At 41.5% G+C, this 19,958-nt stretch overlaps 1 non-coding gene and 1 pseudogene across 1 annotated transcript; one reads left to right on the top strand and one right to left on the bottom strand.

Moving 5' to 3' along the window:
• Positions 1–2,514: 2,514 nt before the first annotated feature.
• Positions 2,515–13,530, top strand: LOC102267805 (zinc finger RNA-binding protein pseudogene; annotated as a pseudogene).
• Positions 13,531–19,497: 5,967 nt separating this feature from the next.
• On the bottom strand, positions 19,498–19,569 carry TRNAS-GGA (transfer RNA serine (anticodon GGA)). Its single transcript has one exon. It is a non-coding gene; the product is annotated as a tRNA-Ser (tRNA).
• Between the last annotated feature and the right edge of the window lie 389 nt (positions 19,570–19,958).

Here is a 19,958-nt window from a genome sequence, read left to right as displayed (position 1 = left end):
AAACCCCGACCACTTCCGACTCTTCCACGGCCGACCCGGTGCCGGGCGGGGATTGACCCCTAGCTGCCATCCGTATGCTCGGCCTCCCGCATCCTTAGTCCTGGCTGAGGTCCAAAAGCCTCTTTTTTAAAAAACAAAAAAACCCGAAAGTTTCCATTCATTTTTGTATACGCGCTCCGGGAGAGCGATTTGACCACGATGTAATGATTAAACCTAGACAGGCACACCTGATTTCCAATTCTACTCAGATTCTAGTGAAAATGAACATTCTTATTGAACAAATGGAGGTAGGATAGGGGTTAAAGGTTTACCCAGCAACTGAAAGAAGAAATTAGTGATTAGGGAGGTGCTCTTGAAATACAGGAAGATGAAGCTGAACCTTGGAAATGCGACTTTAGATCAGACATTAATTTGAAACCCTTTCCAGTGCACTCCTCCCCCCCACCTCCCCACCCCAATAAATAAGCCTGTAACCTTGGCTGATGGCTTTCATGGTGTAAAGATGGGCTTATAACCTCTTTTTATGTAAAGCACTTGGGCTGTGTCTGCTTGGAAGAAGTTTCCAATGAGACCCTTGTCCCAGTCTAGCTGCACAACCTATAGCATTTGTGCAGGTGTCTGGACAATGGCTAGCCTGTGATGTGGTGGTGGGTCAGATAGACAGGTACGGGACTCAGATCTCTTGTATTCTTCTAATCAACTGTATTCTGGTGTACCTTCCTCACTAACCTCCCTGGAGTACAGCCGAGGTCCACAGAATTAGGCTTCCCTCTTATTCTTGGGGCCTAGAACCTTCTTACTGCTGATACTGGGTTTGATCTTAAGAATCAGTGTCATATTGGAACCTTACAGGTGGTGTGGGTATCAGCATAATTAAACCAATTAAGACCTCTGAGATGGACAAAGTCCATAAGATCCTAAGCAGTAGAATCTCACTCTTAGAATTTGGAACGCTTGTGCCAAAGCCTAGAAGAGCTGGTTTGTAAATTATCTTAATTTAGATCAAACTGAAATAGAAAAAAAGATCCTGGGAAAATGTAATTTGCTAGTATGAAATAAAGTCATATTAAATAAATCCAACAACAAGCCAGAATATAAAAATTAGTAGCTGATTTAAAACAAAAATTTTGTAATGAACATTTCAGGGGTAGAAGAAAATGTCCTATGTCTAACACACTTGGATACTTGGTGGTTTCAGCCTGGTTGCCACTATTTTACGAGCTGTGTGCTGTTCCTAAGCCATTAGATGTCAAACCCCTTCATTCTTTTTGCGTCAGGTAAAAAGACTTAGTTATTTGCTATCACTTAAAGAGAATGTGCACACCTATTCACAATGAATAGGAAGAAATTAGAGGGTAAATGTGCAGAAGCCATGCACCGAAGACTTTCTTGGGCATTCTGTGAACCTCAAATAGACTTACTAAAATGTCTCTGGGAGAACTAGTCAAGGTTTAGGGAATTGTGTTCACATAAAGTTAGCAATAGCAAGGAAGCAGGACAGACCAGGGACATTTCCTTTACCCTGGTCATTTGTATTAATCATGAGAATATTAGCATAACTGTTACTTAGTATTATCTCTGTTAGAGACAAAAGGATGAGTTACTTTTAGAACCTTAAAGGAGAAATGAGAAATGGTGACTGGATGTCTTCACAAACCATCATCCTTGGGATTCAGGAGAAGACAGATATATCCGAGAGAGAAACACTGACCAGAAATATACACAGAGACTAACCTTGGACAGAACTCTTTTGATTTTTGTGATGGGGCAATTGTCTCTGGTGGATCTGCCTAGAACTTTGAAAGAGTTCATTAGTAAATGGGAGAAGTCTCATCAAAGGCTTTTTTAAAAAAAGAAAGTGTAGGAAATATCTGGTCACTGCTTAATTAATCATTTTCAACTTAATTTTATTGCAAAATACAGCACAAATACAGAAAATTGCATAACACAAAATTATAACTTATTGACTTAGAAGGAAAACACACTTGTAACCACCACTCAAATCAGCAATTAGAACTTTGCCAGTCAATCCAGAAGGCCTATCTCTACCCTGTCCAATCACAACCCACTCCTTCCACCCTTAAATGTAACCACTATTCTAACGTTTATAATAATCACCTTCATGATTTTCCATACAGTTTTATCACACAAATGTATACTCAAACACTGCAGTTCAATTTTGCCTAGGTTTTTGGATACTTTTAAGTCTCTCAATCTACAGGTTCCCAATCTACCCTCCATTTTTTCACATCATTTATTCATTAGAGAAGGTAGATCATGAGACTTGTAGAGTTTTCTACGTTCTTGACTTTAGTGATTGTATCCTTATGGTATAGTTTAGAATATCCTTTTTTTTCTGTGTATTTCCTGTGTATCAATAATTGAATCTGTGAGCTTGACCAGATATAGGTGTAATTTTTAAGCAAGAATACTTGAAGGGGAATTTTGAGTATTTCCATAAAGATGCACATAATGTCAAGTTGTGACTGCTTTTTCAGTTAGCAAAAGTTAATGATGATTGGGAGCAACCCCACGTCCAAGGAGTTACGGCTGCACGGGAGCAGGAGGGCCAAGAGAAGCTTCTCCATGTTCAAGGTCAGGACGGGCGGCCGTGAGGAGATACCCCCCCTCCAAGGTAAGGAGCAGCGGCTGTGCTTTGCTGGAGCAGCCATAAAGAGAGACCCCACGTCCAAGGTAAGAGAAACCCAAGTAAGACAATAGGTGTTGTGAGAGGGCAGACACACTGAAACCATAATCACAGAAAACTAGCCAATCTGATCACACGGACCATAGCCTTGTATAACTCAATGAAACTAAGCCATGCCGTGTGGGGCAACCCAAGACGGGCGGGTCATGGTGGAGAGGTCTGACAGACTGTGGTCCACTGGAGAAGGGAATGGCAAACCACTTCAGTATTCTTGCCTTGAGAACCCCATGAACGTATGAAAAAGCAAAATGATAGGATTGAAAGAAGAACTCCCCAGGTCGGTAGGTGCCCAATATGCTACTAGAAATCAGTGGAGAAATAACTGCAGAAAGAATGAAGGGATGGAGCCAAAGCAAAAACAATACCCAGTTGTGGATGTGACTGGTGATAGAAGCAAGGTCTGATGCTGTAAAGAGCAATATTGCATAGGAACCTGGAATGTTAGGTCCATGAATCAACACAAATTGGAAGTAGTCAAACAGGAGATGGCAAGAGTGAACATTGACATTCTAGGAACCAGCGAGCTAAAATGGACTGGAATGGGTGAATCTGACCCAGATAACCATTATATCTACTACTGTGGGTAGGAATCCCTTAGAAGAAATGGAGTAGCCATCATGGTCAACAAAAGAGTCTGAAATGCAGTACTTGGATGCAATCTCAAAAATGACAAAATGATCTCTGTTCATTTCCAAGGCAAACCATTCAATAGCACGGTGATCCAAGCCTATGCCCCAACCAGTAATGCTGAAGAAGCTAAAGTTGAACAGTTCTATGAAGACCTACAAGACCTTTTAGAACTAACACCCAAAAAAGATGTCTTTTTCATTATAGGGGACTGGAATGCAAAAGTAGGAAGTCAAGAAACACCTGGAGTAACAGGCAAATTTGGCCTTGGAATACGGAATGAAGCAGGGCAAAGGCTAATACAGTTTTGCCAAGAGAACACACCGGTCATAGCAAACACCCTCTTCCAACAACACAAGAGAAGACTCTACACATGGACATCACCAGATGGTCAACACCGAAATCAGACTGATTATATTCTTTGCAGCCAAAGATGGAGAAGCTCTATACAGTCAGCAAAAACAAGACCGGGAGCTGACTGTGGCTCAGATCATGAACTCTTTATTGCCAAATTCAGACTGAAATTGAAAAAAAGTAGGGAAAACCACTAGACCATTCAGGTATGACCGAAATCAAATCCCTTATGATTATACAGTCGAAGTGAGAAATAGATTTAAGGGACTAGATCTGATAGACAGAGTGCCTGATGATCTATGGACGGAGGTTCATGACATTGTACAGGAGACAGGGATCAAGACCATCCCCACGGAAAAAAAAAATGCAAAAAAGCAAAATGGCTGTCTGAGGAGGCCTTGCAAATAGCTGTGAAAAGAAGAGAAGTGAAAAGCAAAGGAGAAAAGGAAAAATATAAGCTTCTGAATGCAGAGTTCCAAAAAATAGCAAGGAGGGATAAGAAAGCCTTCCTCAGTGAGAAATGCAAAAAAATAGAGGAAGACAACAGAATGGGAAAGACTAGAGATCTCTTCAAGAAAATTAGAGATACCAAGGGAACATTTCATGCAAAGATGGTCTCGATAAAGGACAGAAATGGTATGGCCCTAACAGAAGCAGAAGATATTAAGAAGAGGTGGCAACAATACACAGGAGAACTGTACAAAAAAGAGCTTCACGACCCAGATAATCATGATGGTGTGATCACTCACCTAGAGCCAGACATCCTGGAATGTGAAGTCCAGTGGGCCTTAGAAAGCATCACTACCAACAAAGCTAGTGGAGGTGATGAAATTCCAGTTGAGCTATTTCAAATCCTGAAAGATGATGCTGTGAAAGTGCTGCACTCAATATGCTAGCAAATTTGGAAAACTCAGCAGTGGCCACAGGATTGGAAAAGGTCAGTTTTCATTCCAATCCCAAAGAAAGACAATGCCAAAGAATGCTCAAACTACCACACAATTGCACTCATCTCACATGCTAGTAAAGTAATGCTCAAAATTCTCCAAGCCAGGCTTCAGCAATACATGAACCATGAACTCCCAGATGTTCAAGCTGGTTTTAGAAAAGATAGAGGAACCAGAGATCAAATTGCCAACATTCTCTGGATCATCAAAAAACCAAGAGAGTTCCAGAAAACATCTATTTCTGCTTTATTGACTATGCCAAAGCCTTTGACTGTGTGGATCACAATAAACTGTGGAAAATTCTGAAAGAGATGGGAATACCAGACCACCTGATCTGCCTCTTGAGAAATCTGTATGCAGGTCAGGAAGCAACAGTTAGAACTGTAGATGGAACAACAAACTGGTTCCAAATAGGAAAAGGAGTACGTCAAGGCTGTATATTGTCACCCTGCTTATTTAACTTATATGCAGAGTACATCATGAGAAACACTGGGCTAGAAGAAACACAAGCTGGAATCAAGATTGCAGGGAGAAATATCAATAACCTCAGATATGCAGATGACACCACCCTTATGGCAGAAAGTGAACAGGAACTAAAAAGCCTCTTGATGAAAGTGAAAGTGAAAGAGGAGAGTGAAAAAGTTGGCTTAAAGCTCAACATTCAGAAAACGAAGATCATGGCATCTGGTCCCATCACTTCATGGCAACTAGATGGGGAAACAGTGGAAAAAGTGGCTGACTTTATTTTGGGAGGCTCCAAAATCACTGCAGATGGTGACTGCAGCCATGAAATTAAAAGACGCTTGCTCCTTGGAAGGAAAGTTATGACCAACCTAGATACCATATTAAAAAGCAGAGATATTACTTTGCCAACAAAGGTCTGTCTAGTCAAGGCTATGGTTTTTCCAGTGGTCATGTATGGATGTGAGTGTGGACTGTGAAGGAAGCTGAGCACCAAAGAATTGATCCTTTTAAACTGTTGTGTTGGAGAAGACTCTTGAGAGTCCCTTGGACTTCAAGGAGGTCTAAGCAGTCCATCCTAAAGGAGATCAGTCCTGGGATTTCTTTGGAAGGAATGATGCTAAAGCTGAAACTCCAGTACTTTGGCCACCTCATGTGAAGAGTTGACTCATTGGAGAAGACCCTGATGCTGGGAAGGATTGGGGGGATGAGGAGAAGGGGACAACAGAGGATGAGATGGCTGGATGGCATCACCAACTCGATGGACATGAGTTTGAGTGGACTCCGGGAGTTGGTGATGGACAGGGAGGCCTGGTGTGCTGCGATTCATGGGGTTGCAAAGAGTCAGACATGACTGAGCGACTGAACTGAACTGAACTGAACTGAAACAATTTTTCTTGCTATACTCTCTGAATTTAGGATGGCCCTTCATCAACCAGTGGAAGCCTCTTCTAGTTTAATTCTGAGTGGTTTTGAGACTATGCTAGTGGTCCTTCATGGGTTTTTTTATTAGCTGGTAAGACAAAATGTACCAGACCAATTTTATATATTTCTGCCAACCAGAAATATTGGTTCTCAATGATAAAGTTCAGCTCAGTTCAGTCGCTCAGTCGTGTCCGACTCTTTGCGACCCCATGAATTGCAGCACACCAGGCCTCCCTGTTCATCACCAACTCCTGGAGTTCACTTAAACTCATGTCGGTCAAGTCAGTGATGACATCCAGACATCTCATCCTCTGTAGTCCCCTTCTCCTCCTGCCCCCAATCCCTCCCAGCATCAGAGTCTTTTCCAATGAGTCAACTCTTCGCATGAGGTGATAAAAGCGGATGATAAAATTAGAAAATAAAATACTTATTTACTTGATTTACCCCACCTACACATGTATAGGGCTTCCCTGGTGGCTCAGAGGTTAAAGTGTCTGCCTGGAATGCAGGAGACCCTGGTTTGATCCCTGGGTCGGGAAGATCCCCTGGAGAAGGAAATGGCAACCCACTCCAGTACTCTTGCCTGGAGAATCCCATGGATGGAGGAGCTGGTAGGCTACAGTCCATGGGGTCGCAAAGACTTGGACACGACTGAGCGACTTCACTTTCACTTTCACACATGTATTAATAGAATTCTTAGTATTGCCATCACCAATATGATTAGAGAAAACAGATTTTTTTTTTTCCATAAGCTCTTCACATTCTCTGCCAGTACATTATGGTTGAACTACATTTATCTGATAATAACTCACTTTTGTTGAGTGTTTCCTGGGTGCAGGTTGTATTTCAATTACTTTCTATGAATTTTCTTATTTCATTTTCCCTATCATTCTGTGAATAAGGTAATCTTATCAATATATTTTACAGAGAAGAAATGAATGTTTAGATAAGCTGAGTGAATTATCCAAGATCATATAAGTAGTAAGTAGTAGGCTTTGTGTTCGAGCACAGACAGTACAATTCTAAGGCCATACTGGCTTGTAACATCTATTATATACTAAAAAAGAAATCAGGAGATTAGGTACGTTTAAATCACAAAATGAGAAAAGATGGAAACATGTTAGATTATCTGGAGAGAATGAAAATATTGGTGAATTTTTGAGAGAAAGGATAATACAGTGAAGTTCTTTTATGAGAACACGTTTTCTTCCTGAAGTAGGAGATAACCCTGTGGAGATTGTTAAGGCAGAATGAAATAAGAAAAATGAGGAATGGGAGAAAATTTAGGATAGACTTTTGGGGGGAGGTGGCTGATTTGAGAATGTAAAATTATTTTCTGAAGAATTCCATTTAAACAAAAGTAGTTTATACTGGAAAACATAATATGCTCAGGCTTTGAGATTCCTCTCTTTCTCCAGTGTACCTCTAACTTCATTAGGCAGCCTAGAGCACAAACAGAGTTTTAAGTTTCACCCAGGTTTTATGAATAGTAGTGCCAAATGGACTGGAAGGAGAAGAGGAATATATCAAGGGACTAGTGAGCACAGGGTTAAGAACACTGTATTGGATGCCTTATATTGGTTCTTTCAGCATTGGTTCTTCAAGCTCCATTCATAAATATCCCTCTCTATACTGAAGAGTGGAGAAGGCAACGGCACCCCACTCCAGTACTCTTGCCTGGAAAATCCCATGGATGGAGAAGCCTGATAGGCTGCAGTCCATGGTGTTGCCAAGAGTCGGACACGACTGAGAGACTTCACTTTCACTTTTCACTTTCATGCATTGGAGAAGGAAATGGCAACCAACTCCAGTGTCCTTGCCTGGAGAATGCCAGGACAGGGAAGCCTGGTGGGCTGCCATCTATGGGGTCGCACAGAGTCGGACATGACTGAAGGGACTTAGCAGCAGTAGCAGCAGCATACTGAAGCGACTAGGCAGCAGTTTAATTCTCCATTTCCTAGAGTTTTTAACTTAGTAGGATTCCAAATGCATTTTACCTTCTGTCAATCTGATGTACACTGATCAGATTTATTTTAGAAGCATTTTAAGTGTAGAGAGATGTAAGACGTGCATGCTGGAGTTGTGAATGTAGCTGGGAAGCTAACAATTCTGGTGGAATTTCCTGCTTCCAAGAAAGCAATTAAGAGCTAACAATTCTGGTGGAATTTCCTGCTTCTAGGAAAGCAATTAAGACACCCTATGCCTAAAGCCAACAGATGTACTGGAAACATCCTGATTCCCCACTCAACTGTGGCAGCTGCCCTTGGGGACCAACTTTGCTGAATGAGTATAATAATCATTCTGAGAGGCCATGAATAGACCTGTATCTCCAGGCCCTTGAAAGACAGTATTTATATGCTCCTAACTCCTGAAATTAATCCCTGTGCTAATTAACATAGAATGCTTTCTGCTAACAGCAACCAGACATTGACTAGTACAAGTACCAAAAGACTAGGGTTCAAGGCCTGCCATTTTAAACTATTTTCTTTGTTTGATATCCTTAACTACTCTGTGCCTCATTTTCCTTATATGATGAGTGGAGATGAACCCACATCCACACATACACTCTGAGGTGCTAGAGGCAAACGTCATGGTGAGTATAAAGAGCCACAGGGGCTGGAATTGTAAGACGCTTCAGTAACATCATCATTACTAAACACCAATATGGTAAATTGTGGGACATCATGGATGAAATGCCTGATAGCCAAACGTGTGTAAACAGGAAGAAAATAGCCTAGTTTTGAGGTTAAATGGGGGGAAATGTATCTCCATTCTAAGGCAATCCTTAATGACTGCAATGTCACCACCATACTCTATCCAATGTTTCCGGTCCTAGGTGAGAATGTAATCACAAAAGAGGTTAAACTATCAAGCAGTTGTTTTCATACAAATTCACACAGACTTAATACCGGAAATATGAAGAACTATGAAAACAGATAATTAGTCACTAAGAATTGTTCACTTTCCACCAGTGTACACGAGTACCACAGTAAAATTTAGTGAAACAGAAATAAAATGATAACTATGTGACATGATGGGGATGTTACCTAATGCTAGAGTGGTATTCATATTGTAATATATAATGTAAAATCAACACACCATCCAACTTAAAAGTATAGAATATCATATGTCAATTATCTCAATAAAAAATAAAATTTAGTGAAGCACGTTCAGCTAGAACTGAACTGCCTGATAGCTGAGTGCTGAGGTAGCCTAACCAGAAAGTGGGATTATTTGGGGGATAAAAAGTGGAAAAATATCTGTACATTAACATGATGGCCAACCATTTCTGCCTAAGTCCCAGCATTTCCTATGTAAAGATTACTGTGATCTCTCAGAGTAATGAGATAAATTCAAGGGATCGTCTAATCCTCTACATTTTATTCAGCACTTCTCAGGTAGCAGCCTGTACTCAAGCAACCATGGGTAAAAATAATTTACACATCCTAGACTCTGTATGCTTCATGATGTCTTGGTGGTCTTTTGTGAAGCTCATTTCACAAGGACACAGGAAAGCTAGCTCTTTTGCCCCAGGTTAGAAATCAGAAAACTAAACTTTGGAGAAAAAGAGATTAGTTACCAAAGGGTCTTTGATGTGTTCGAGGTCAAAATATTCTATCCTCAAAGTGTACAGCCATGATTGGAGAAACCATTGAGGGGAGGAAGCTGAATAAAGAAGCCATTGGAGATTTACTGATAAACTACTATCACGGGAGTGCTGATACAATGATATGGAGGAGAGAAGTGTGTCAGGGAAAGGGGAAATGTGAGCCATGCAAGGTTCCAGAAACTAGAGCAATAGCAGATGATGGCACAGAGAAAACAGTGTGAGCAAGAATTAATGGTCATGTGGGGAAAGGACTTTTGTAAGACAAAAAGGTAATCAAGTTCATGAGCCTAGTTGAGTCACTTGTCCCCCAAGTAAGGTACTAAATTCCAATGAAGGAGAGGGAGTCTTCATTCTTCAGTCTCCAAATGTAGTATGCATCACACCCAAGACAGCCAAGAGATAATGCCCGTTTCAAACATCTGGTGGAGGGATGAGCACAGTAATATAATGTTGTAATAAAACAGTCAAGCATGATGTCAATATACTTCACTCAGTTCTTTGATGTACTGCAACCCATGCTAACTGAGCACTGGCGTTGCACTTGCCCGTGTGTGGGCAGATTCACACTATGAGTCTGCATCATGTAGGGACAAGTTGAGTGCCAATAAGACTAACAACTAAAGTGGATTAAAACACATCAGCTGTGATTAAATATGGGGTTCATAGTGGCTCTAAAGGAACAAAGACCTCATGGTCGCTATGATTAAATGCTAGGAAATAGATTCATTATTTGGAAATTGGGTAAGCAGAGGCAAATAATGAAACCGTTATCCTGTGTGTGGCACATGAACTATAACATTGGTTACCAAACAGTGGATGAGGGAAGTGTCTCATCAGAGAAGAATTTCATCTAATAAATGAAGAAGCGTAGATAGAATGAAAATACCTCCATTTTCAACCTCAAATGACACAAGCACTGTAGGCAATGAGCACCAGTATCTGCTTGCTCTACAAAAATAGGGACAACCATACAGTATTCCCCTCCCAGTGGATGAATGCCACACTGCCTCTGAGCCATTCTTGCCAAATTAGAAGACTGAACCAGAAGACAAGATCTAAACTCCAATTTGCAGGAAAAGCTGGGGACAGAGGAGTGTATTAAATGATGCCAATGAGATGAAATCAGCAAAATGCTGCATGTGGATGACTCTGTAGAGCAAAGGATTCATTTCTCATGAGAAACAGAGAGAGCAAGAGAGGGGGAATTTTACAGAGAATTAGCAGGCATATTGAAAAACTGCAGTGCCTGAGACTAAATGGGATTCAGAATTGGTGAAAACATTAACATTTATGAGAGAGTAAAGAACACATGGGTTCAAGCCCTAGGTCAGAAAGATCCTTTGGAAGAGGAAATGGCAACCCACTCCAATATTCTTGCCTGGAGAATCCCATGGACAAAGCCTGGCAGAATGCAGTCCATGGAGTCACAAACAGTCAGACATGACTGAGCAGGCACACACAGCACCACACAAGGGGAACTTTGGGCTTCCCATGTGGCTCAGTGGGGAAGGAATCCAGCCGCAATCAGATCTCCTGGAGAAGGCCTGACAACCCACTCCAATGTTATTCCATGGAGAATCCCATGGACAGGAACCTGGCAAGCTACAGTCCATAGGGTCGCAACGAGTCAACACAACTGAGTACAGCACACAAGGGAAACTTTACTGTGAATACTGAAGATACTAAGTGGCCATTAACTCTTGTCTAGGCATGATAACATGCTTCCCTGGTGGCTCAGACTGTAAAGAATCCACCTGCAATGAAGGAGACAGATGTTCATTCCCAGGTTGGGAAGATCTGCTGGAGAAAGGAGTGGTTACCTATTCCAGTATTCTCCCCTGGAGAATCCCATGGACAGAGGAGCCTGGTGGGCCACAGTCCATGGAGTCACAAAAAGTAGACCATGTCTGAGTGACTAACACTTTAACACTTCAGGCGTGATAATGGCATGCATTTTGTCACTAAAGTAGTCTTTTTAAGTTGTCTTTATCTTTAAGAGCTATATTATGAAATATCTGTGGATTAACTGATAAAATGTTTAAGATTTGTCTGAAGAAAACCTAGAGGGGTGGGGAAATTAATAGGTTTACATGAAATAAAATTGACCAAGAATTACACTTGTATACTAACGCATATATAGAGAATTTAGAAAGATGGTAACAATAACCCTGTATACGAGACAGCAAAAGAGACACTGATGTATAGAACAGTCTTTTGGACTCTGTGGGAGAGGGAGAGGGTGGGATGATTTGGGAGAATGGCATTGAAACATGTATAATATCATATATGAAACGACTCGCCAGTCCAGATTCGATGCATGATACTGGATGCTTGGGGCTGGTGCACTGGGACGACCCAGAGGGATGGTACAGGGAGGGAGGAGGGAGAAGGGTTCAGGATGGGGAACATGTGTATACCTGTGGTGGATTCATGTTGATACATGGCAAAACCAATACAATATTATAAAGTTAAAAAATAAAGAAAAAAAATAATAAAGTAAATCCAGGTTTGCAAGAAGTAGAGCCCAGTATTAGAGCAAGAAAGATTCAAGAAGAGAAAATGAGAAAGCAAATGCAGAAAGAGGAGTACTGGCGAGGAAGAGAAGAGGAAGAACACTGGAGAATGGAAATGAGACGTTACGAAGAGGACATGTACTGGAGAAGAATGGAGGAAGAACAGTATATTTGGGATGATCGCCACCAAATGCCTGACGGAGGCTATCCTCATGGTTCCCTGGGCCCACTAGGCCTTCTGGGAGTCCAACCAGGCATGCCTCCTCAGCCACAGGGGCCTGCACCCTTACATCGTCGTGACTCATCTGATGACCGTTACATAATGACAAAGCATGCTACCATTTATCCAACTGAAGAGGAATTACAGGCAGTTCAGAAAATTGTTTCTATCACTGAACGTGCTTTAAAACTTGTTTCAGACAGCTTATCTGAACACGAGAAGAGCAAGAGCAAAGAGGGAGATGATAAGAAAGAGGGAGGTAAAGACAGAGCTTTAAAGGGAGTTTTGCGAGTGGGAGGATTGGTGAAAGGATTACTTCTCCGAGGAGATAGAAATGTCAACCTTGTTTTGCTGTGCTCAGAGAAACCTTCAAAGACATTATTAAGCCGTATTGCAGAAAACCTACCCAAGCAGCTTTCTGTTATAAGTCCTGAGAAGTATGACATAAAATGTGCTGTTTCTGAAGTGGCAATAATTTTGAACTCATGTGTGGAACCCAAAATGCAAGTCACTATCACCCTGACATCTCCAATTATTTGAGAAGAGAACATGAGGGAAGGAGATGTAACCTTGGGTATGGTGAAAGACCCACCGGACGTCTTGGACAGGCAAAAATGCCTTGACGCTCTGGCTGCTCTAGGCCACGCTAAGTGGTTCCAGGCTAGAGCTAATGGTCTACAGTCCTGTGTGATTATCATACGTATTCTCTGGGACCTCTGTCAACGAGTTCCAACTTGGTCTGATTTTCCAAGCTGGGCGATGGAGTTACTAGTACAGAAAGCAATCAGTAGTGCTTCTAGTCCTCAAAGCCCTGGAGATGCTCTGAGAAGAGTTTTTGAGTGCATTTCTTCAGGGATTATTCTTAAAGGTAGTCCTGGACTTCTGGATCCTTGTGAGAAGGATCCCTTCGATACCTTGGCGACAATGACTGACCAGCAGCATGGAGACATCACATCCAGTGCACAGTTTGCATTGCGACTCCTTGCATTCCGCCAGATACACAAAGTTCTAGGCATGGATCCACTACCACAGATGAACCAGTGTTTTAACATCCACAACAACAGAAAACGAAGAAGGGATAGTGATGGAGTTGATGGATTTGAAGCTGAGGGGAAAAAAGACAAAAAAGATTATGATAACTTTTAAAAAGTTTCTGTAAATCTACAGTGTTAAAACAACAGGTGCCCGTTCGTTGGCTGTTTTTCATTCATAATGATGTCTACTTCGAAAAATTATCGAGAATTTAAAGAATTTCATGGAAGAACCAAGTTTTTCTATGATACTAAAATCTTAATGTACAGTGTTAGGTATTATATGAATGGAAAGACACCCCTCCCCCGCAAAATTGTGCTCCAGCTTGGGGAATTACAATGGTTCTGATTTTTTCCCTGTTATTTTGGTTTTTATTTACTGGTTGCCCTAGCTCCCCCTATATTTGTGTCTTTTATTAACTAGTCCTATTAAATCTTTACTGTATTAAAAAAAAAAGAATTACACTTGAAGTTGGGTAGACTTACATGGGAGTACATTATAATAGTTAACCTGTTGTGTATCAGTTTGAAAATATCTAATAGACAGTTGTTTAAAATATCCAAATTTACAAAATAGACTAATGAAATAAGAATTTATGGATATAGAGCCAGAATTAGAATTTGTAAAAGTTAACTTCAAATGAATTTAAGTTAAAGTTTAGAATTAAAGGTAAATAAATAGGGCCTTACTTTTTTCTTGTTTGTTTGGTTTTTGGACACTTGTTTGTTCCTTTTTGTTTTTGTTTGCTATAAGAAGTCAGGAAGCACCCATTTTCTGATTCATCTGTTCCAGGACATCACAGGTCTCCATGGCTTCCATTTCCCTGCTGCACTCTTTTTTTCAGGTTAAGGTGACAACCTCATGCAGTCACACAGCTGTCTTTGCAAGAGCTCCAGGCATCTCTATTGCATTCCAAGTACCACTACCTTCCTGTGCCACATCTGGCCTTCTCAATAAAAAAGGCAAACACCAGAGAAGTCCCCAACACATTCTCCATACATCTCATTGGGCAGGACTTGATCACAGAGCCACCTTTAGCTATAGAGGAGGCTGGAAAAATCATGACTTAACCAAGAGAAATGGTGTAGCCATGACTGGATTGGAGAAATCCCAAGTCCCACCTGGGGACCAAACATGTTACTGCTTTGATCAAAATTAGTTTTTCCTACCACAGAGCATTGGTAGGAAATGCTGAGGGTAAGAAATGAACAAATCCAGTGAGAAAGGAGGAGCAGAGCTCCTAGAGCCAAAAATCAAGTCAAGGGTAAGGGATAAATATGCACTGAAGGGAATACACTCACAGGATTCAGTCGCATACACTATCCAAGCACTTTCACACCTGCTGTATTGTTCAGTCCTCACAACAATTGTGCAAGGGAGGGATGTGGTATTATCTCCTTGTTTTGATGAGGGACCAGAGCCTCCTAGAGGAAGGGAAAGGTGTCTTGTTGGGGTTCTTGGGTGGCTCCACCACACATTACTCTGCACCTCTGCCAGGGGTTCTAACAGCCACCCCCTAGCTCACCAAAATCACTGTGGGAAATATTGACAGGGCAAGTGAATGAAGTCCAGTTTGCTCAGCACTGTGCTGGGCATATTCCAATTCAGGAAGGGGGCCTACTTTGGTTCTGGCCCTACTGTGATGGTAGATGATGCTTGCACAGTTAGGGCTCACCTAGTGGCTCACAACTGCTCCTGTCCCACATTCGTCATTCTGCACACAAGGTCATAAGTGAAAATTGTGAACATAGGAACTCAGTTATGGGCTAAGAAAGGACTTCAGGGCCTAACTCAGGAGGTGTGAAGCTTGCTGTACTGACCATAGGTAGAGGTGCTGCCAAGCTGATCACATGGACAGCAGGTCTGGTCACCTGTTCACAAGGAATGAGCTTGATGTATATTCATCCCATGAGCACCTGCTGAGTCCAGCAGAGCTTCTACCATAACAGCAAGTATAGTTCCTACAAACCTTTCTTGTGCCTCATAATGCCATTTCATGACAGTAGAAGATTGCCACTTACAGAGGCAGAGTGGTTCTTTATTGTGTCAACTTTGTTCCCCTGACATATTTGACCCAATGCCAAAATCCTGTGACCCAATTCTCTGTCCTTAACCTCCATCCATTAAGGCTTGAGTCTTGTGAGATACAGATCCTGCTGACTGAACCCTCCCCATCCCCTAGTTAAGTACGTGCCTGTGGCTCAACACCATTTGTAGACTGATCAGTTCTCACTCCATAAGTCTGTTCAGAAGAACATGGGAAGACAGGGATCTTCCCATCATTGTGGGGAAAACTAGGAGTCTAGTCTTTGGATGTTTTAAAGATATAACATTAAATTTCAATCAAATTTTTCATATGTCATGAAAAGCCATTGAGACATCATAATACTGCAGACTTACCAGTTGACATGACATTTCCTCCTTCCTCTGAAACCTTATTACAGACTTCAGTTCAGTTCAGTACAGTTCAGTCGCTCAGTCGTGTCTGACTCTGCAACCCCATGAATTGCAGCACGCCAGGCCTTCCTGTCCATCACCAACTCTCGGAGTACACTCAGACTCACGTCCATCGAGTCAGTGATGCCATCCAGCCATCTCATCCTCTGTCGTCCCCTTCTCCTCCTGCCCCCAATCCCTCCCAGCATCAGAGTCTTTTCCAATGAGTCAACTCTTGGCAGGAGGTGGCCAAAGTACTGGAGTTTCAGCTTTAGCATCATTCCTTCCAAAGAAATCCCAGGGCTGATCTCCTTCAGAATGGACTGGTTGGATCTCCTTGCAGTCCAAGGGACTCTCAAGAGTCTTCTCCAACACCACAGTTCAAAAGCATCAATTCTTTGGCGCTCAGCCTCCTTCACAGTCCAACTCTCACATCCATACATGACCACAGGAAAAACCATAGCCTTGACTAGACGGAACTTTGTTGGCAAAGTAATGTCTCTGCTTTTGAATATGCTATCTAGGTTGGTCATAACTTTCCTTCCAAGGAGTAAACGTCTTTTAATTTCATGGCTGCAGTCACCATCTGCAGTGATTTTGGAGCCCAAAAAAATAAAGTCTGACACTGTTTCCACTGTTTCCCCATCTATTTCCCATGAAGTGATGGGACCAGATGCCATGATCTTCGTTTTCTGAATGTTGAGCTTTAAGCCCAACTTTTTCACTCTCCACTTTGACTTTCATCAAGAGGCTCTTGAGTTCCTCTTCACTTTCTGCCATAAGGGTGGTGTCATCTGCATATCTTAGGTTATTGATATTTCTCCCAGCAAATTCCAGCTTGTGCTTCTTCCAGTCCAGTGTTTCTCATGATGTACTCTGCATATAAGTTAAATAAGCAGGGTGACAATATACAGCCTTGACGTACTCCTTTTCCTATTTGGAACCAGTCTGTTGTTCCATGTCCAGTTCTAACTGTTGCTTCCTGACCTGCATACAGATTTCTCAAGAGGCAAGTCAGGTGGTCTGGTATTCCCATCTCTTTCAGAATTTTCCACAGTTTATTGTGATCCACAGAGTCAAAGGCTTTGGCATAGTCAATAAAGCAGAAATAGATGTTTTTCTGGAACTCTCTTGCTTTTTCGATGATCCAGCAGATATTGGCAATTTGATCTCTGGTTCCTCTGCCTTTTCTAAAACCAGCTTGAACATCAGGAAGTTCATGGTTCATGTATTGCTGAAGCCTGGCTTGGAGAATGTTGAGCATTACTTTACTAGCATGTGAGATGAGTGCAATTGTGTGGTAGTTTGAGCATTCTTTGGCATTGCCTTTCTTTGGGATTGGAATGAAAGCTGACCTTTTCCAGTCCTGTGGCCACTGCTGAATTTTCCAAATTTGCTGGCATATTGAGTGCAGCACTTTCACAGCATCATCTTTCAGGATTTGAAATAGCTCAACAGGAATTTCATCACGTCCACTAGCTTTGTTGGTAGTGATGCTTTCTAAGGCCCACTTGACTTCACATTCCAGGATGTCTAGCTCTAGATGAGTGATTACACTATCATGATTATCTGGGTCGTGAAGATTTTTTTTGTACAGTTCTTCTGTGTATTCCCCAACCCTTACTAGGAAATCAAGACACTGCAAGGTGGAAGCATTTCTGCTCACAGTAGATTCTGTAGCTCAGTAAGAACAAGGAAGTATAACAGACAGTAGGGGGATCCCTTCTTTATTAATTCTATTATATCTTGTTGATATTAATTGTTTCATGCATGTTGTTGATCCAAGCATGCTCCATGTTGTTCCTTATGCAATAAAAGAAGCAAAGGCTTCAGATACTGAAGTGAGAAAGGAGAAGTAGTAGATTGTTGCTATTGCTGTCAATCATGTTGGGTTTTTATCAGAAAAGAGTGACCTGAAAGGAGAGGAATGGTGAACAGTTTGTTTCTACATCGATTGAGCCTAGAAATATCTGTTTGTTTGGTTTTTTTTTTTTCTGTCTTTCTCACCTGAGATGCTGAGCTTCTTTGATGAGGTTTGGAAGGGAGTGTACAATTGCACTGCTCTGATCTTAAAGTAATTCACCCACTGAGAAAAGAAAGTTACTATTAGAGGTCCGAGAAATCAGTGTGGATAATTTCTTATTTCACTTAATTTAATTCTGTGTAGAAAGTAAATGATCTGTGATGAAAAGCCTTTTTAATACTCTTCTGTCTGGTAGGATTCAGAACATTCTCACTCACTCATTTGTTGAAACATCACATCCATTACTTGGCAGCTTGTCAGGAGGAGGGGAAATGCAATATTCCCCTAAAATATTGAAGATGTGGCTGGAAAGACATACAGTGAATTATGCACCTGACTACACTAGGCTAGCAAAGGCTGCTTCCAAATTTTTCTTATCAACCCAAAAGAAAATGGAAACCTTGTTATTTCTATGCTTGTGTGTCTTCTAGATGCATGCTACAAGATGGTTAATCTTGAAAACATATGTTGAATCAAATAAACCAGACACAAAGGACAAATATATGATTCCACAGATATGAAAAGTGTAGAATAGGCAAATTCATAGAGACAGTTGAAAGTAGGTTAGAGGATACCATGGACTGGGTGGTAGGGTTGGGTAGATTATTGTTCAGTGTGAACAGATGTTTGCAAAGGGATGAAAAATTTTGAAAAGAGTGGTGACAGTTCTATAATATCGTGAATCTAATCCCATTTAATTGTACACTTGAAATTGTTAGAAGAGGAATGTCATGCTATGTATAAATTTACCACAATAAAAAATATTTTAAAATCCTTAGCCCTTTTTGATTAGGAGCCAGAAGTGTCTCCCAAGGGCCAGATGGAGTCATTGGAAGCGGTATTTAAGTCTATCTCTACATAATATCGGAGAAGGCGATGGCATCCCACTCCAGTACTCTTGCCTGGAAAGTCCCATGGACGGAGGAGCCTGGTAGGCTGCAGTCCATGGGGTCGCTAGGAGTCGGACACGATTGAGTGACTTCACTTTCACTTTTCACTTTCATGCATTGGAGAAGGAAATGGCAACCCACTCCAGTGTTCTTGCCTGGAGAATCCCAGGGACAGGGGAGCTTGATGGCCTGCCATCTGTGGGGTCGCACAGAGTCGGACGTGACTTAGCAGCAGCAGCAGCAGCTACATAATATTGGCAGAACCCAGGCAGGGTGACCAGTACACAGCAAAGGCTCCATAGATATTGCATGCTTAGTTGCTCAGCTGTGTTTGACTCTGTGTGATTCCATGGACTGTAGCCCACCAGGCTCCTCTGCCCATGGGATTTCCCAAGTAAGAATACTGGAGTGGGTTGCAGTTTATTCTCAAGGGGATCTCTCCAAGCTAGAGATCCAACCTGCCTCTGATCCACCAAAGAAGCCTGAGAAATTAATTGGCTTATTATAAAACATTCTGTTACAATTGTAGAAGGCAGGAAAAGAAGCTTCTTGTAATGGATAGAAAGCATCTACAAACATAACTGATTTTAATGCAACTATTTCAATAATCACTTTCTGAAAGTGAAAGTGAAGTCGCTCAGTCCTGTCCGACTCTTTTGCGACCCCATGGACTGTAGCCTACCAGGCACCTCTGTCCATGGGATTTTTCAGGCAATAGTACTGGAGTGGGTTGCCATTTCCTTCTCCAGGGGATCTTCCCCACCCAGGGATCGAACCTGGGTCTCCTGCATTCCAGGCAGACGCTTTAACCTCTGAGCCACCAGGGAAGCCCTGAATGGTCTATAAATTCCAAATAAATGTCAAAGTGGATTTTATAAATTTACAAGTAAGTATTGTCAACAGGAACATATTTTAAAAGTTTTTTATTTTCAATTTAAAAATAATTACAGTATTGTGTTGATTTCTGACATACATCCACATGGATCAGCCCAGATATATGTATGTCCTCATTTTATATTAATCCATTTTATATTGACTGTTTCTGATAGGGCAAAGCGATGGGAAAAATCTTATCATTCTAAAAGTAAGCAAGAGAACTTGGGAATAGCTATATCATTTTCAGATTGTCAAGAGCATTAAAAAATCACATCTACATAACTGTCATAACCACAAGAATCCTAAGAAGTCATAACTACTAAATGTGAGTCAGTATCCT

Source organism: Bos mutus, chromosome X, assembly GCF_027580195.1.
Source record: "Bos mutus isolate GX-2022 chromosome X, NWIPB_WYAK_1.1, whole genome shotgun sequence".
Classification (NCBI taxonomy): Eukaryota; Metazoa; Chordata; class Mammalia; order Artiodactyla; family Bovidae; genus Bos; species Bos mutus.
Note: the sequence above shows the minus strand (reverse complement) of the source record. Positions and strands in the feature narration are given on the sequence as shown.